The 15,276-nt window shown below is 39.7% G+C and overlaps 1 non-coding gene across 1 annotated transcript; it reads left to right on the top strand.

Moving 5' to 3' along the window:
- The first annotated feature begins 14,600 nt into the window (after window positions 1-14,600).
- Window positions 14,601-14,707, top strand: LOC141635797 (small nucleolar RNA R71). Its single transcript, XR_012540457.1, has one exon. It is a non-coding gene; the product is annotated as a small nucleolar RNA R71 (small nucleolar RNA).
- Window positions 14,708-15,276: the final 569 nt, after the last annotated feature.

Below are 15,276 nucleotides of genomic sequence, written 5' to 3'. Positions count from 1 at the left end.
TCAAAATGTACAAATGTAAATCAAAAATTCGACAAAAATGTAATACATGAATAAAATGCAAGTTAAGGGGTTAGAATATTTACAAATGATGGTTTAGGGAGGACTCCACCAAACTCTCAATCTTGAGATGAGATGTCAAGGGGGCATAGCCAAGGTGTTGTTGATGTTTCCCAACACCTTGAAGAAGTAGTCGAAGGCTTGTTTATTGTCATTATAAAGATCTTCAATAGACCTTTGCACATTGTGTTTTTCATGGTGGTGACTTGAGTCAAAATGGTCACCGAAGCCTTGGTCTATAGCATTGCCAATGTAGGGATTGACTAACCCATTGAATTCGTCATCCCATAGACCATATACTTCACTAGCTTGCTTCAGTTTAGTATCATGAGTTGATGGAAACAACTCTTCTTTCTTCTTGTCATGATCAATGAGGCCTTCTTCATTACTTGTCATGAGTAGTGGTGAGCTATTCAAGCTCTCATTGTTGCAATTTCCATGCTCTTTGGACGGAGCATATTGAAGGTTATCCTCTTTCTTCTGCCATATGAGTGGTGATTCTTTACCCATAGTTCGATCTTTGCATTGAGGTGCCATCTTCTTCCTATCACTTTCTCGGCTATAATGATCAATCATGAAACACGGCTCATGTAAGCGGGGAGCTCTCATTGTCTTGTCGAGGTTAAAAGTGATTGTTTCATCTTCCACTTCAAGTGTGAGTCCTCCATATTTCACATCAATCACCGCTCCTACAATATGTAAGAATGGTCTTCCTAAAATGATAGGAATGTTAGAGTCTTCCTCCATGTCAACAATATTAAAGTCCACCGGGATGAAGAACTTGCCAATTCTGAACGGCACATCCTCCCATACCCCTAAAGGTGTCTGATACCGTTGTTTTATATCAAAATTCAATTTATATTCCGAACTAAAACTATAGATAGTGATAGTAGGGGTCGAGCCACAGAGAGACAAGGTTAATTTATTTGAAATTTTTTGGTCTATCGGATTAACAAATAAAAGGGGGGTTTTTGAATGTTTGTTTCTAACTGCTAATCAACAAAATAAAAAAAGGTCTAAAACAAGATTAAAAGGGATTAGGAACTTCGGTTCACCATGGCTAAGGCAGGTCAAAAGAAAATAAAGTTCATCTAACACAGTCTCAGGAAAAATGAATAAGCCTCTCGGTCTCTATTCGTACTAAGCCTTACGGTCTCTTACCATCCTAGAATTGTACTAATAGCTTCCGCTCAAAGAAAATTCTAAACTGAAGTGAAATCTACCTTGCTAATCTTTCAATCTAACAAAGATGATTTTAACAACAGAAATTAAGACCGGTACAATAAATCATCTTAATGAAATTGACCTAAAACGCAATGGCTCCCCTAATTCCTAATCAAAGAAATTAGCTACGCATAATTAAAAGAATAACAACAACAAATCTAGAGAATCCAACAAAAGAAAACATGCTTTAATAATAAATTGGAACAATGAAGTAATTCAAACTAGAATAAGCAAGAATGAATAAGAGTTGAATAAAAACTAAAGAAAGATTAGATTGAATTAAAAGCTTACTAAAGGAATTCAATGAACAACGTAATTGATTGTAATCTCCTGCTACCGTCTCTAAAATTTCAAAGAACTAGATCTAAAAACATGTATTGTCGAATAATGAAAAGCATAACCTAAATTGTTTGTTACGTAAAACTAATAATAGTTCTCTCAAAAGATAAATTACAGGTGGGCTTTTACAAAAGACAATCGTGTAAAAGAAACTGCAGCTTCGAATAGGGTCGATCGACCAGGTGACGCGGTCGATCGACTGCCCAGTACAGTCCTGGCAACATTGTTTCCTTCTTCTGCTGAACTCCTGGGTCGATCGACTGGGGTCACTGGTCGATCGACCAGTTGCATTGTAGTAACTTCTCTCTGCTCTATCAAACAGCCCTTCCACTTCATGCACGCATTTCGAGACGATCAAATTCCGAGCTTCTAACTTCATAGTTTCCATAAAATGCCTCCGGGAACGGATAAAAGCTTGATTTAGCTTACTTCCGATCATTCCTATAATAATGACATAGGAAATCCAAAGTAAACCGTTTCTGGAGAAATAATAGCTTAAAGCTAACAATTACACATAAAAATACGTGCCAAAATCGCTAATAAAGTGTATAGAATATGCACATATCAAATCTTCCCAAACCAAACCTTGCTTGTCCCCAAGCAAGCACTAAGACTCGACTAAAGACTTCTAATGGAACAGATTTCATTCTCAGAGCTAATACACACTATCATGCCCAACCAATTTAATGCAAGTAATAACATCCAAGCATTTTGTCAAGTGCAAACGAATTGAACATGTTAAAGAATTCACTAAACCTTTGACTTTGCAAGACTCGTATATATCGGACTCTCACGGGTCACTCATTCGCTCATATTATGTGCAAGGTGAGATTAATGTGCAAGACAGAAGAATGATCAAAATAAGTCTCTCACCTATCTACGACCCATAAGAACATGCCTACAATCTAACATGAGTAAAGTCTCTACAACCGTACATATGCATTCCCCCACTATAATGACCATGACACATGCCGAGATTAATATGGGATTGTGAGGTTATAGGTAAGAAGGGCTAAAATGAATTTGGATAAGAGGAGTTAATAAGCCAAGCTAGTAACCACCAAACCAAACTATAAGCAAATCCAACTTCTTACTCCAATTACAAAAAATAAGACCAATGCTTGAATTTTCTAAGCATACAACTCACAACCTTCAACAAAATTGTAAACTCCCCGGAGTAATAACAAATAGAAAATCGGAGTCTAATCAACAAGTGACTTGTTTCTTCTTTTTTTCTCTTCTTTTTTTTTCGAAATTCAATAACCTGTTTTTTTTTCTTTTTCTTTCACCTTCAGCTTTCTTTTTCACTTTTATTTCCGAACCTCCCAAGCATTTCACCAACTCTCAACAAGAGATAATATAACCAAACTGCAATGACTCAAATTCCCTAACAACTACCACTACTAGCTCGGCTAGGGTAGGCTAAACATGGTATGTAGCTTATGGGACAAAAAGACAAATTTGGCTATGCGAGGCTTATGGTCAAAATGAGAAAAGGGAAACCTCTACCACATGTGTCAACAAACCACGGACCCGAATGCATACAGGTATTAATTAGACTAGACTCATGCTTATGCATTTTGATGTATCATGCCTTATAAGGAGAAACTACTCTCATTTCTACATGAAACCGGTCATGGACGTCACCGGTTTATTAAGCTCTAACCTTAGAAATTTTAAGTAGTTTGCCAATATTGAGTGAAGTCTATATGTTTAGCAAATTCCAACAAAAACTCGAAGACTATGCAAGCGACATACTTGAATAAGTTAAAGAGCAAGGAAAGGGCAATGAGACAGTATGTAACGCAATTTCATCATTGAAATCCTTCCGTTCCGACTCGACCTAAATACAATACTAAACGTGATTTTTTTGAATTTTTGAGATTTTTTGAATTTTTTTTTTTTGTGTTTTTTTTTAAAATTTTGTATTTATAAAATAAAGAACAAATGCAAGCAAAAATGCAATAAATGTGTAACTGAAATGCAATAAATAACAAATGCAAATGCGATAAACATATGCATATACCCTCCCCAAACCAAAACGCGCAATGCCCTCATTGCGCTCAACAACTAATACAACAACAGCATCCAAAATAACAGGGAGGAATATAAACATCTACAGAGGAAATGGAAACTAATGAAAAAGACACGGAAACTCACTAAATACGGCCTCCCCAAACTAGCCATAAAAAATGGGAGGCATGCAGCTGCTACTAATCCTCCTCTGGCTCATACTCGGAACCGCTTGCCTCATTCTCTGACCCTGAATCACTCTGCTCCTCCTCGTCGTCGCTCCCAGCAGTAGCAGCGGTAGCAGCAGCCCCCCCCGGAGGATAGCCGCCCTCCGGGGGAACGAAGAAGAACGGGTGAGTCCATGGGCCCCGTGGAAGCATCCCCGTCCGGGCAAACTCCTCATAAATTGGGTACATGGCAAGAGCCATGTCCATCCTAAGCTGATCAAAACTCCTGCATAAATCACCCAACACATGTGAAACCGCCATTTGGTCCATGACCGCTGGGATAACAATAGGTGCAGGGGGTCGAAAAGTAGCCGAGAAACCCGACCTAGGAGTAGGAGTAGAGGAGGAAGGAGCTCGTGAAGAAGAGGTACGAGGTCCTCTCGGTGCGGAAGCATGAGAGGAGCCTGCCCTAATAGGGAGCCTATAGCTAGGCAAGGGGGGACGAGTCTCTTCCTTAACAGTAGGAAGGCGCAAAATAGGAGGAAAGGCAAGAATAGGGATAGGGTCGGAGATAAAAGAATCAATCTTCCACCGACCCCGACTATCGACCCACTTCACAGACTTGACGTAGTCCATGTCCATGAAGCGTGCATGAGGATCGAGAGGAGCTTCCTCTCGAGGAAAAACAAGAACAAGACGGTGGGCTATGCGAGTAACAAGCACGCCACAAACTATTGTAGTTAAAGAAGTACCCTCCCCTATAGTATTGAAATGGCACGCAGTAAAAAATACAATATTATAAGAACGGGCTACGCGACTCTCAATGTTCAGGTAGCCGGCTAAAATAGACTATTCAATCGTGTTGACATTATTAAACTCTTTCCGGCAAAAGATTGTGTTACCCACTAGCCGGAGGTAGTATCGAATGGGGGGTAACTGGACAGAGGTCCCCTTTCTCTTAGGGGTGTCCAGGTCAGAGATACAAGCCTACATAATTCGGTAGGCGTCAAAGGGATCAAAAGTACGGCTTTCAAAACTAAGGCCTAAATAGCTAGCAAAATTACCTAGCGTCAATGAATAAGAGACATTAAAGAGAGGAAAAGAAATGCAGGGGAAAGCTTTATCTTTTTGAAAGGCGTCTAAATCGAAAGTGAAGGAGGAAAAGAACCCAAGAGTGAACACCGGGTAGGTGAACTCCGCCATCTCCAGTAATCCCGAAATACCCGTCCCATTTAAGAGGCAACGGTGGACGATAAATAACCTAACACTTCTAAAGTAGGTTTATGAAAAAAACGAGTTGGTTGTAATGAGCATTTTTCAACTAAAGTAATAAAGCTAGACCTCTGACTCGGGGAGGCGAAAATAACCTGCGGATAGCTAGGTAGACTATCCGTAATCAGCTCAACCACGGGGGTACGTCGCTGCGCTCTGCTTGTGGCTATGCCTGACATCGTGGACCGCGATCGCTTTGATGCGCCTTGACTCCACTTTCCCTGGTCCGCTGCCCTCTTCCCTTTCGTCATTCTTCTGCCTACAAAAATTAGCAAACTCAACAACTAGGTTCCCAAAATCTTGAACAATAAAAATTAGTAAACCCTAAGTTACAATCAGAAATCAACATCAAACTAGGGTTTTGAAAAATTTGGGGAAAACGAAATTAAACCCCTCCAAGTCGCTGAGATGGCTAGAAAATCAGAGGAAAAGGATAATAAACTCCATTAAAGCACTAATTCGACAATAAAAATATCCCCAAATCGTTTTGTTTTTTTTTTCGAAACAAGGTGAGGTTGTGCTCGAATTTGGGCAAAACTAAATAGCATTAGTTGAATTAAAGGAGTAAGAGATAATTAGAAACATACCTTTGATGAAACCTTGGAAATTTTGAGCAAGAAAATCGAAATTAAAGGGGGAGATTAAAATCGCAATGGAGGAAAAGGGGGTTGTTCGTTCGTCTGTGAATGAATGAATGAAAGAATTGAAATAAGACTTCCCTGTTTTTATTTGGCTTCTGGTGTCGCGCTGTGGTCGATCAACTAACAGACCCAATCGATCGACCGGTCTTCCTCTTAATTAAAATCAGAAGCAAGCAATATTCACTTTATCAGTCGATCGACCAGTCTCCTCCTTAAACAGTTCTTGATTGTTGGCGACTTTTTACTTTTCAGTCGATCGACTGATACACCTGGTCGATCCACTTCAGGTACTGGCAATTAAGATCAATTACGTCAAAACTTGCTTTTTCAACTTCAAATTCCCATCTTTCTCTCATAGACATCCAGCAAATCACCCTACGCGCTTTGCATAAAATAATTTAGCCTGCAAAAAACTCACAAAAGCGCACGTCTACCAAAAACAGTCATTACTAATACGGATTATACAAAGTAGCAAACCAAGACTAAGCAAATGTAAAGCAACCTAATGCAAATTAACTAAATAAACTGTAAAGTTCCTTATTACACAAAAAATACAAACCGGGTTGCCTCCCGGTTAGCGCTGGTGTAAGAGGTCCCGCACGACCTTCTTACCTCAATTTGCAGCTTCTAATAGTGGGTCGAAGTACCACACCTCGACTTGACCAACGAACTCGTCTGCACCGTGATAGTGTTTTGCATATTGGCCATTCACTTTGAATCTTTCTCCCGAAGAGGTCTCCAATTCAACTGATTCGAATTTTGTCATTGCAGTGACCGTATAAGGGCCACTCCACCTGGGTTCAGCTTACCAGGAAATAAACGAATTCGAGCGTTAAAAAGAGGTACCTTATCACCAATATTTAACTCACGCTTTATGATCCTCTTGTCATGCCAGCGCTTCGTCTTCTCCTTGTAGATCCTAGCATTATCATAGGCCAGCAGCCTAAATTCCTCTAGCTCATTCAACTGCCTCATACATTTCTCACGAGAGAGGTTAGGATCTAAATTCAAATCACAAATTGCCTACCAAGATTTACGCTCTAATTCAATAGGCAAATGACACGTTTTACCATAAATCAATCGGAATGGTGACATCCCAATTGGCGTTTTAAACGTGGTCCTATAAGCCCACAAGACATCATCCAACTTAAGACTCCAATCTTTCCGTGATTTAGAAACAACTTTAGCTAACATTTCTTTCAATTCTCGGTTAGAAATCTCAACTTGACCACTATTCTGGGGATGATACCCCAAACCTCTACGATGTTGGACACCGAATTTAGTCAACATAGCACAAAGTTGTTTTTCTTTAAAATGCATACCTCCGTCACTAATGACAACCCTAGGGACACCTAAACGAGGGAAGATTATCTTTTTAAACAGCTTAATCACGGCTTTTGCATCGCAATGGGGAGTAGCAACAGCTTCTACCCATTTGGAGACATAATCTACGGCATCGAGGATATAGTTATTACCTTGACTGCTCGGAAAGGGTCCTTGATAATCAATGCCCCAAACATCAAAAATCTCAACCTCTAGAATACCTACCTGCTGCATATCATGTCTCTTTGAAATATTCCCCGATCTTTGACAAGCATCACACTCATCAACAAAATTCCGACTATCTGCATGCAAAGTTGGCCAATAGAAACCAGATTGGAGTACCTTAGCCACAGTCCGGGACGGACCATGGTGACCACCATAGGCAGAAGAGTGACAAGCTTCTAGGATATCCTTGACCTCCCATTGAGCCACACATCTCCGGATAATACCGCTTGCGCATTCTTTGAAAACATAAAGGTCATCCCAAAAGTATTGTCTAGCATCATAAGCGAACCGCTTCTTCTGCTGCCATGAAAACTCGGGTGGTATTTTACCTGTTACTGCAAAATTAGCATAATCATCAAACCACGGAGGTGGATAAGACCCTGAATTGGTAATAACTAACAGACTCTCATCAGGAAAAGAATCATCAATGGGTAACGAATCTTCCCTTTCTGTCAGCTGTAGACACGATAGATAATCAACTACCACATTCTCTGCACCTTTCTTATCTTTAATCTCCAAATCACACTCCTGCAAGAGGAGTATCCACCTTAAAAGCCTCGGCTTCGCATCCTTCTTAAGAAAGAGAGTCTTCAGCGCTGCATGGTCAGTATAAACAATAACCTTAGTACCCAATAAATACGAACGAAATTTATTTAAGGCAAAAACTACAGCTAAAAGCTCCTTCTCAGTTGTGTAATAATTAACTTGAGTCTCATCTAGAGTTCGAATCGCATAATATATGGCATTCAAAACTTTATTTTTCCGCTGTCCTAAGACTGCACCAATCGCATAATCGCTAGCATCACACATAATCTCGAATGGGAGGTCCCAATCAGGCTGCTGAATGATTGGCGCCGAAACTAAAGCCTCCTTTAACCTATTAAAAGCTAAAAGGCACTCATCAGTAAACTCAAAAATAGCATCTTTAAGAAGCACTTGTGTAAGTGGTTTAGCAATTTTCGAAAAATCCTTAATGAACCGCCGATAAAAACCAGCATGGCCAAGGAAACTCCTCACTCCTTTAACATTCATTGGAGGAGGCAGTTGCTCAATCACTTACACTTTTGCTTTATCAACATGTATGCCCTTATCGGAAATCAAATGTCCCAACACAACTCCCTGATTGACCATGAACTGACATTTTTCCCAGTTTAAAACAAGATTAACATCAATACAACGCTGCATGACTTTATCAATGTTAGCTAAATAACGATCAAAGTCACTACCATAAACTGAGAAGTCATCCATAAATACCTCCATAATATTCTCTATATAATTAGAAAAAATCCCCATCATGCACCTCTGGAAGGTAGCTGGGGCGTTACACAATCCGAAAGGCATTCTGCGGTACGCAAAAACACCATGTGGACAGGTAAATGTGGTCTTACTCTGATCATCCGGATGAATAGGGATCTGAAAGAACCCTCAATATCCGTCTATGAAACAGAAAAATTTATTAGAGGCTAGTCTTTCGGTCATCTGTTCAACAAAAGGGAGGGGGAAATGGTTTTTTTTGTGGCGGCATTTAACTGTCTGTAGTCAATGCGCATCCGCTAACCTGTCACAACTCGAGTTGGTATTAATTCATTTTTCTCATTTTGAACCACAGTGGTCCCTCCTTTCTTCAGGACTACCTGAACTGGGCTAACCCACTTGGAATTGCCAACTGTATAAATAATACCTGCGTCGAGTAGTTTCATCACCTCAACCATGACAACCTTCTACATCTTCGGATTCAACTTGCACTGACCCTGTCTGTAAGGCTTGTGACCCTCCTCCAGCTCAATTCTATGCATGCAAATGTCAGGGCTGATGCCCTTAATATCATCCAAAGAATAACCTAAAGCTTTTATGTTTTTCTTAAGTACACACATCAAAGCAGAAAGCTGGTTATCGTTAAGCTTAGCACTAACAATAGCTGGGTATTGCTCCATATCATCTAAAAAGACATACTTAAGATTAGGAGGAAGTGGCTTACGCTCTGGCACCTATACCTCAACAGCATAGGCAGAATCAGCTTCAATGGCATAGCAAGGGTTTACCAAATTCACGTTGGCCAGGCTTGATTTCATCTCATCTTCTTCCTCTGTGAGCTCGCGGCCTTCCATTACTGCTTCAAAAACATCCAGCTCATCAACATTCTTCGCTGGATTAACTGCACACTCATGTAAAAGGGTTAAATCAACTAGAGGATCCTTGGCTACGGATTCTCTGCAGTTAAAATTAACAGTCCTGTCAACAATATCAATGGAATAACACATATCATCATCAGCAGGTTCAGTCGCAGTGCGAGCAAGACTGAACTCAATTTTGTCATCCCCTACCTCCAAGGTCAAGACTCTGCGTTTGACATCTATCACAGCCCCAGCCGTATGTAAAAATGGTCTACCTAAGATAATATGTATCTAACTATCCTCAGCAATGTCTAAAATGACGAAATCGACAGGAATAAAGAACTTACCCACTCGAATGGGTACATCTTCTAAAATACCTAAGGGTCTCTGAATCGATCTATCTGCCATCTGAAGGGTCATATTGGTCACCTTAAGGTTACCTATATTTAACTTTTCACACACAGAATATGGCATGACACTGACACTGGCCCCTAGATCATAAAGAGCCTTCCCAAATTCATGGTTACCTATAGTACATGGAATCGAAAAACTATCCGGGCCCTTTAATTTAGGTGGTATGTTGCTTCGTGAAAGAACATTACACTCCTCAGCAAAAGTAATAGTACCAACATCATTAAAAATTTTCTTACGAGTTAAAATATCCTTCATAAACTTAGTGTAAGAAGGTACCTGGGTAATCAAGTCGGTGAAAGGAACGGTTACCTCAAGATTCTTAAGAATCTCCAAAAACTTACCGAACTTGCGCTCCAACTTTGTGTTCTTTAAACGCTCCGGATACGGGACCGCAACACTGATCGTAGGATCAACAACTTTCAGCTTCTGAATGTTCAAAACATCCATCACATCATCATTAGTAGTGGTATCTTGCAAATCAAATTACGGGTTTTCGTTCTGTACAAGTACACCAGTCGACCGACTAGATGGTTAGGTCGATCGACTAATAGTAATGGTCGGTCGACCAGATGGGGTGGTCGACCGATTGTGGGAGCTGGATTCCAAAAGCTTCTGATTGTCAGAAAGAAAAGTGTTATCAGAGGTGTTGGTTGATCGACTGGGGTGTTTAGTCGATCGACCACTTGTATTGGGAATGTCGTCTTTTTCCGCATCAGAAAATAAAGTCGACGCTTCAGCAGTTTCAGAGTCCTTCCCTGGCTTTTCAGGTCCATCATATGAAAGACCGTTGCGGAGGTGAATCGTATTAATAGTCTCAAAAGGAACTTCAAATTTGCTTGAAGAATTAGCAACTTGATTAGCCGCTAAGATAGCCAATTGGTTTTCAAAATTCCTTGCATATTCAATTCGTGCTTCTTCAATTTTCAACACTTGAGCTAAAAAAGTTTGGACTACCGTTCTCAATTCCGCAGTTTCATATGTGTCATGTACAGGAGCATTCTGCTCTGAATTTCCTTGCTTCAACTGTCGAAAATCAAGAACTACCTCCTTATCACTACAATGACCTTCAACTCCACATCTCTTACACATAGTATCTGGAATCTCAGTAGGAGTTTCAATTTCCTTCTCCTCGAAACCCTTAGCTATCTCAAGCTTTTCAAAACGAGCATTCATAGAAGCTTCAAGTGCCGCAACAGTTCTCATTGCTACACTTGGTTTTCGCAAATTCCCATATTCAGCTCTATGGATCGCCATATCCTCAATAGTGTTCCAACCCTTATTATGATCTGTATTATTCTGAAAACTACCATTTGCAGCCGTATCAAGGATAACTCTATAGTCATCATACAAGGCATCATAAAATTGGTTGCAAAGATACCACTGCTGAAAACCGTGGTGAGGGACAGATCGAGCCAACTTCTTGAAACGGACCCATGCTTCATGAAATTATTCATCGGGTCCTTGCTGGAAATTTGTAATTTGACCTCTCAAAGCATTAGTCTCTCTAGGAGGATAATATCTTTTATAGAAAGCCAATGCTAGAGAAGTCAAGTCTGTAACTCACGCTGCGGCCTTATCAAGGTAGCGGTACCACTCATGCGCAGAATCTTTCAAGGAGAATAGAAACATCATCTCCTTTACTTCATCTTGAGTAACTCCAGCCGATATAGGTATGGAACAACAATAATCCGTGAAAATTTCCATATGCTTCCCAGGATCCTCATCTGGTAGACCAGCAAACTAGTTCCGCTCCACTAAAGTGATGTAAGAGGGGCGGAGTTCGAAATTCCCATGTGTAGGAGTGGGGGGATCGAATCCTTTAGGAAGATCATGCACCTTCGGCTGAGAATGATCGTATATTATTGGCATGATTTGTAGTAGAATCGGGAGTACTCAAGCCTTCCTCTCGAAAATCTGTCTTCTAACTGTGCACAAGCAGAACTAGAAGCAAAGATAAGCAACGACCTCAAGGAACAAAAGTTCCTTGAGACAAGAAAAATAGACTAAAAATAACACAAACAGAATTACACCGTCTCCCCGGCAACGGCGCCAAAATTTGATAGCGTCATTTTGTATCAAAATTAAATTTATATTCCGAACTAAAACTATAGATAGTGATAGTAGGGGTCGAACCACAGAGACACAAGGTTAATTCTATTTGCAATTTTTTGGTCTATCGGAGTAACAGATAAATGGTGGGTTTTTGAATGTTTGTTTCTAACTACTAATCAACAAAATAAAAAAAGGTGTAAAACAAGATTAAAAAGGATTAGGAACTTCGGTTCACCATGGCTAAGGTCAGGTCAAAAGAAAATAAAGTTCATCTAACACAGTCTCAGGAAAAATGAATAAGCCTCTCGGTCTCTATTCATACTAAGCCTTACGGTCTCTTAGCATCCTAGAATTGTACTAATAGCTTCCGCTCATACAAAGTTCTAAACTGAAGTGAAATCTACCTTGCTAATCTTTCAATCTAACAAAGATTATTTTAACAACATAAATTAAGACCGGTACAATAAATCATCCTAATGAAATTGACCTAAAACGCCATGGCTCCCCTAATTCCTAATCAAAGAAATTAGCTACGCATAATTAAAAGAATAACAACAAAAAATCTATAGAATCCAACAAAAGACAACATGCTTTAATTATAAATTGGAACAATGAAATATTTCAAACTAGAATAAGCAAGAATGAATAAGAGTTGAATAAAAACTAAAGAAAGATTAGATTGAATTAAAAGCTTACTAAAGGAATTAAATGAACAACGTAATTGATTGTAATCTCCTGCTACCGTCTTTAAAATTTCCAAGAACTAGATCTAAAAACTTGAGTTGTCGAATAATGAAAAGCATAACCTAAAATGTTTGTTACGTACAACTAATAATAGTTCTCTCAAAAGATAAATTACAAGTGGGCTTTTACAAAAGACAATCGTGTAAAAGAAATCGCAGTTTCGAAATAGGGTCGATCGACCAGGTGACGCGGTCGATCGACTGCCCAGTACAGTGCTGGCAACACTGTTTCCTTCTTCTGCTGAACTCCTGGGTCGATCGACTGTTGCACTGTAATAACTTCTCTCTGCTCTATCAAACAGCTCTTCCACTTCATGCACGCATTCCGAGACGATCAAATTCCGAGTTTCTAACTTCATAGTTTCCATAAAATGCCTCCGGGAACGGATAAAAGCTTGATTTAGCTTACTTCCGATCATTCCTACAATAATGACATAGGAAATCCAAAGTAAACCGTTTCGGGAGAAATAATAGCTTAAAGCTAACAATTACGCATAGAAATACGTGCCAAAATTCCTAATAAAGTGTATAGAATATGCACGTATCAATGTCTTCGTTGATCGATCTGCCATTTGAAGTGCGATATTAGTGCACTTGAGTTCTCCCATTCCTAGCCTTTAACACACCGAGTATGGCATGACACTCACACTTGCCTCAAGGTCACATAAAGCTTTGTTGATTGTAGTGTCGCCAATAGTGCATGAAATAGAGAAACTTCCCGGATCCTTGAGTTTTGGAGTTGAACTTCCTTGTAGGATGGCACTACTCACCGTAGTGAACGCAATAGTCTCTAGCTTCTGGATGGATTTCTTCTTTGGGAGAATATCTTTCATGTATTTCGCATAGGCCGGAACATGATTGATTAGTTCCGTGAATGGAATTGAGACTTCCAAGTTCTTCACAACCTCCATGAACTTTCCAAGTTGTTCATCGAACTTAGAATTAGTTTGACGACTTCGAAATGGAAGTCTAATCACAATAGACTCTTTCTCCTTAGCCTTCTCTTCATTCTTCTTTTATGAAACTTTTTGAATGGTGGTGGGTTCTTCTTCTTTCTTAGAGTTTTCAACAACTCTTTACTTGTCACTAGCATTCACAACATCTTCATCAATGGGCCTCTTCGGCCATTCATACCTTGTATCACTCTTCAAATGGATGGCACTCACCGATTCATGTCTTGGGGGATTACTTTGAGGTGGTAATTGCCCATTTTGTCTTTGAGAGCTAGAAGATGCTAATTGAGACATTTGTGTCTCCAACATCTTTGGGTGAGCTAGTATGTTGTTGATGGTGATATCTTTTGGTTGGCTATCTTTTTGCATTTGAGTGAAAAATTATTGTTGATTCTTTTGCATTTGTAGGACCACTTTTTGAACATCAAAGCCTTAGTCATTGGATTGATTGTAAGACGGCTGATTTTGATAACCTTTGCTTTGGTTGTAAAAGGGTCTTTGAGCTTGATTTCTCATTGGAGGTGGGGTGTATGTTGGTTGGGGATTTTAAACATTTTGACTTTTGTATGAAATATTGGGGTGGAATTTGGTGTTCTCATTGTAATTGTTTGAATAAGGGGTGCCAATCTTATATACTTGGAAAGCATTCACTTGTTCACTTGTTCCCCTACATTCACTTTGGGCATGTCCCAAAGTTCCACAACTTTCACATACTCCACTTGGAATTGATGATGATGCCACCATAGAATTAACATGTTGCTTGGGTGATTTGTAGGCCTCTTCAAGTTTAGCCATGGCCTTCTCAAACTTCAAATTAATGGTGTCAATGTGAGCACTTAGTTTAGCACCCAATTGAGTAATGGAATCCACCTCATGCTTTCCTCCTCTAGTAGCCTTCCAAGGTCTACTATATTGCGAGTTATGGACCGCCATTTCTTCAATTTTGTTCCATGTTTGATTGTCATCAACTTCAGCGACCATACAATTGGATCCCATATTGAGAATGTTTCGGGAGTCTTCATGTAGACCATTCCAAAATTGTTATACAAGGAACCACTCGCTAAGTCCATGGTGTGGACATAAATGACAAGTGTCCTTGAATCTCTTCCATGCTTCGTACAAAGATTCCTCATACCTTTGTTTGAACCCGGTGATTTGAGCTCTCAACATGTTAGTCTTTTTTGGAGGATATAATTTCTTTTAAAAAGCAACTGCCAATTTGTTCCAAGAATCAAGACCAAGAGTAACCTTGTCTAGTCTTTTCAACCATTGTTTCGCGGTACCAATCAAAGAAAAAGGAAATAAGACCCATCGGATTTGGTCTTGAATAATTCCGGTTTGAGAAATCGTATCACAATAGTCACAAAAAGTCTCCATATGTGAGTGAGGTTCTTCACTAGGCATCCCTCCAAATTGACTTCTCTCAACTAATTGTATGAATGTAGATTTGGCAATGAAATTACCGGTTAAATTTTGTGGTGTAGGAGTACCATTTGGTAGGTTCTCCTCGGTTGGTACGGAATGTGATGAGAATTTAGGCATTGTGGGTTGATTTTGTGGTGGGTTTTGTATTGGGTTATCCTCATCTTCTCTTGCAAAAGGGTTGGTAAACTCAATGTTATTTGGTTGAGTGTCCACAATTCTCCAATACCTCTTAAAGTACCTCTAGCAAGTCTTCTATTATTGGTCAAAGTTCTTTCAATTTCAAGATCAATGGGTAACAAGTTACCTTGTGTTCT

Source organism: Silene latifolia, chromosome Y (assembly GCF_048544455.1).
Source record: "Silene latifolia isolate original U9 population chromosome Y, ASM4854445v1, whole genome shotgun sequence".
Classification (NCBI taxonomy): domain Eukaryota; kingdom Viridiplantae; phylum Streptophyta; class Magnoliopsida; order Caryophyllales; family Caryophyllaceae; genus Silene; species Silene latifolia.
The sequence above is the reverse complement of the archived record's forward strand: the minus strand, read 5'-3'. Positions and strand labels throughout refer to the sequence as shown.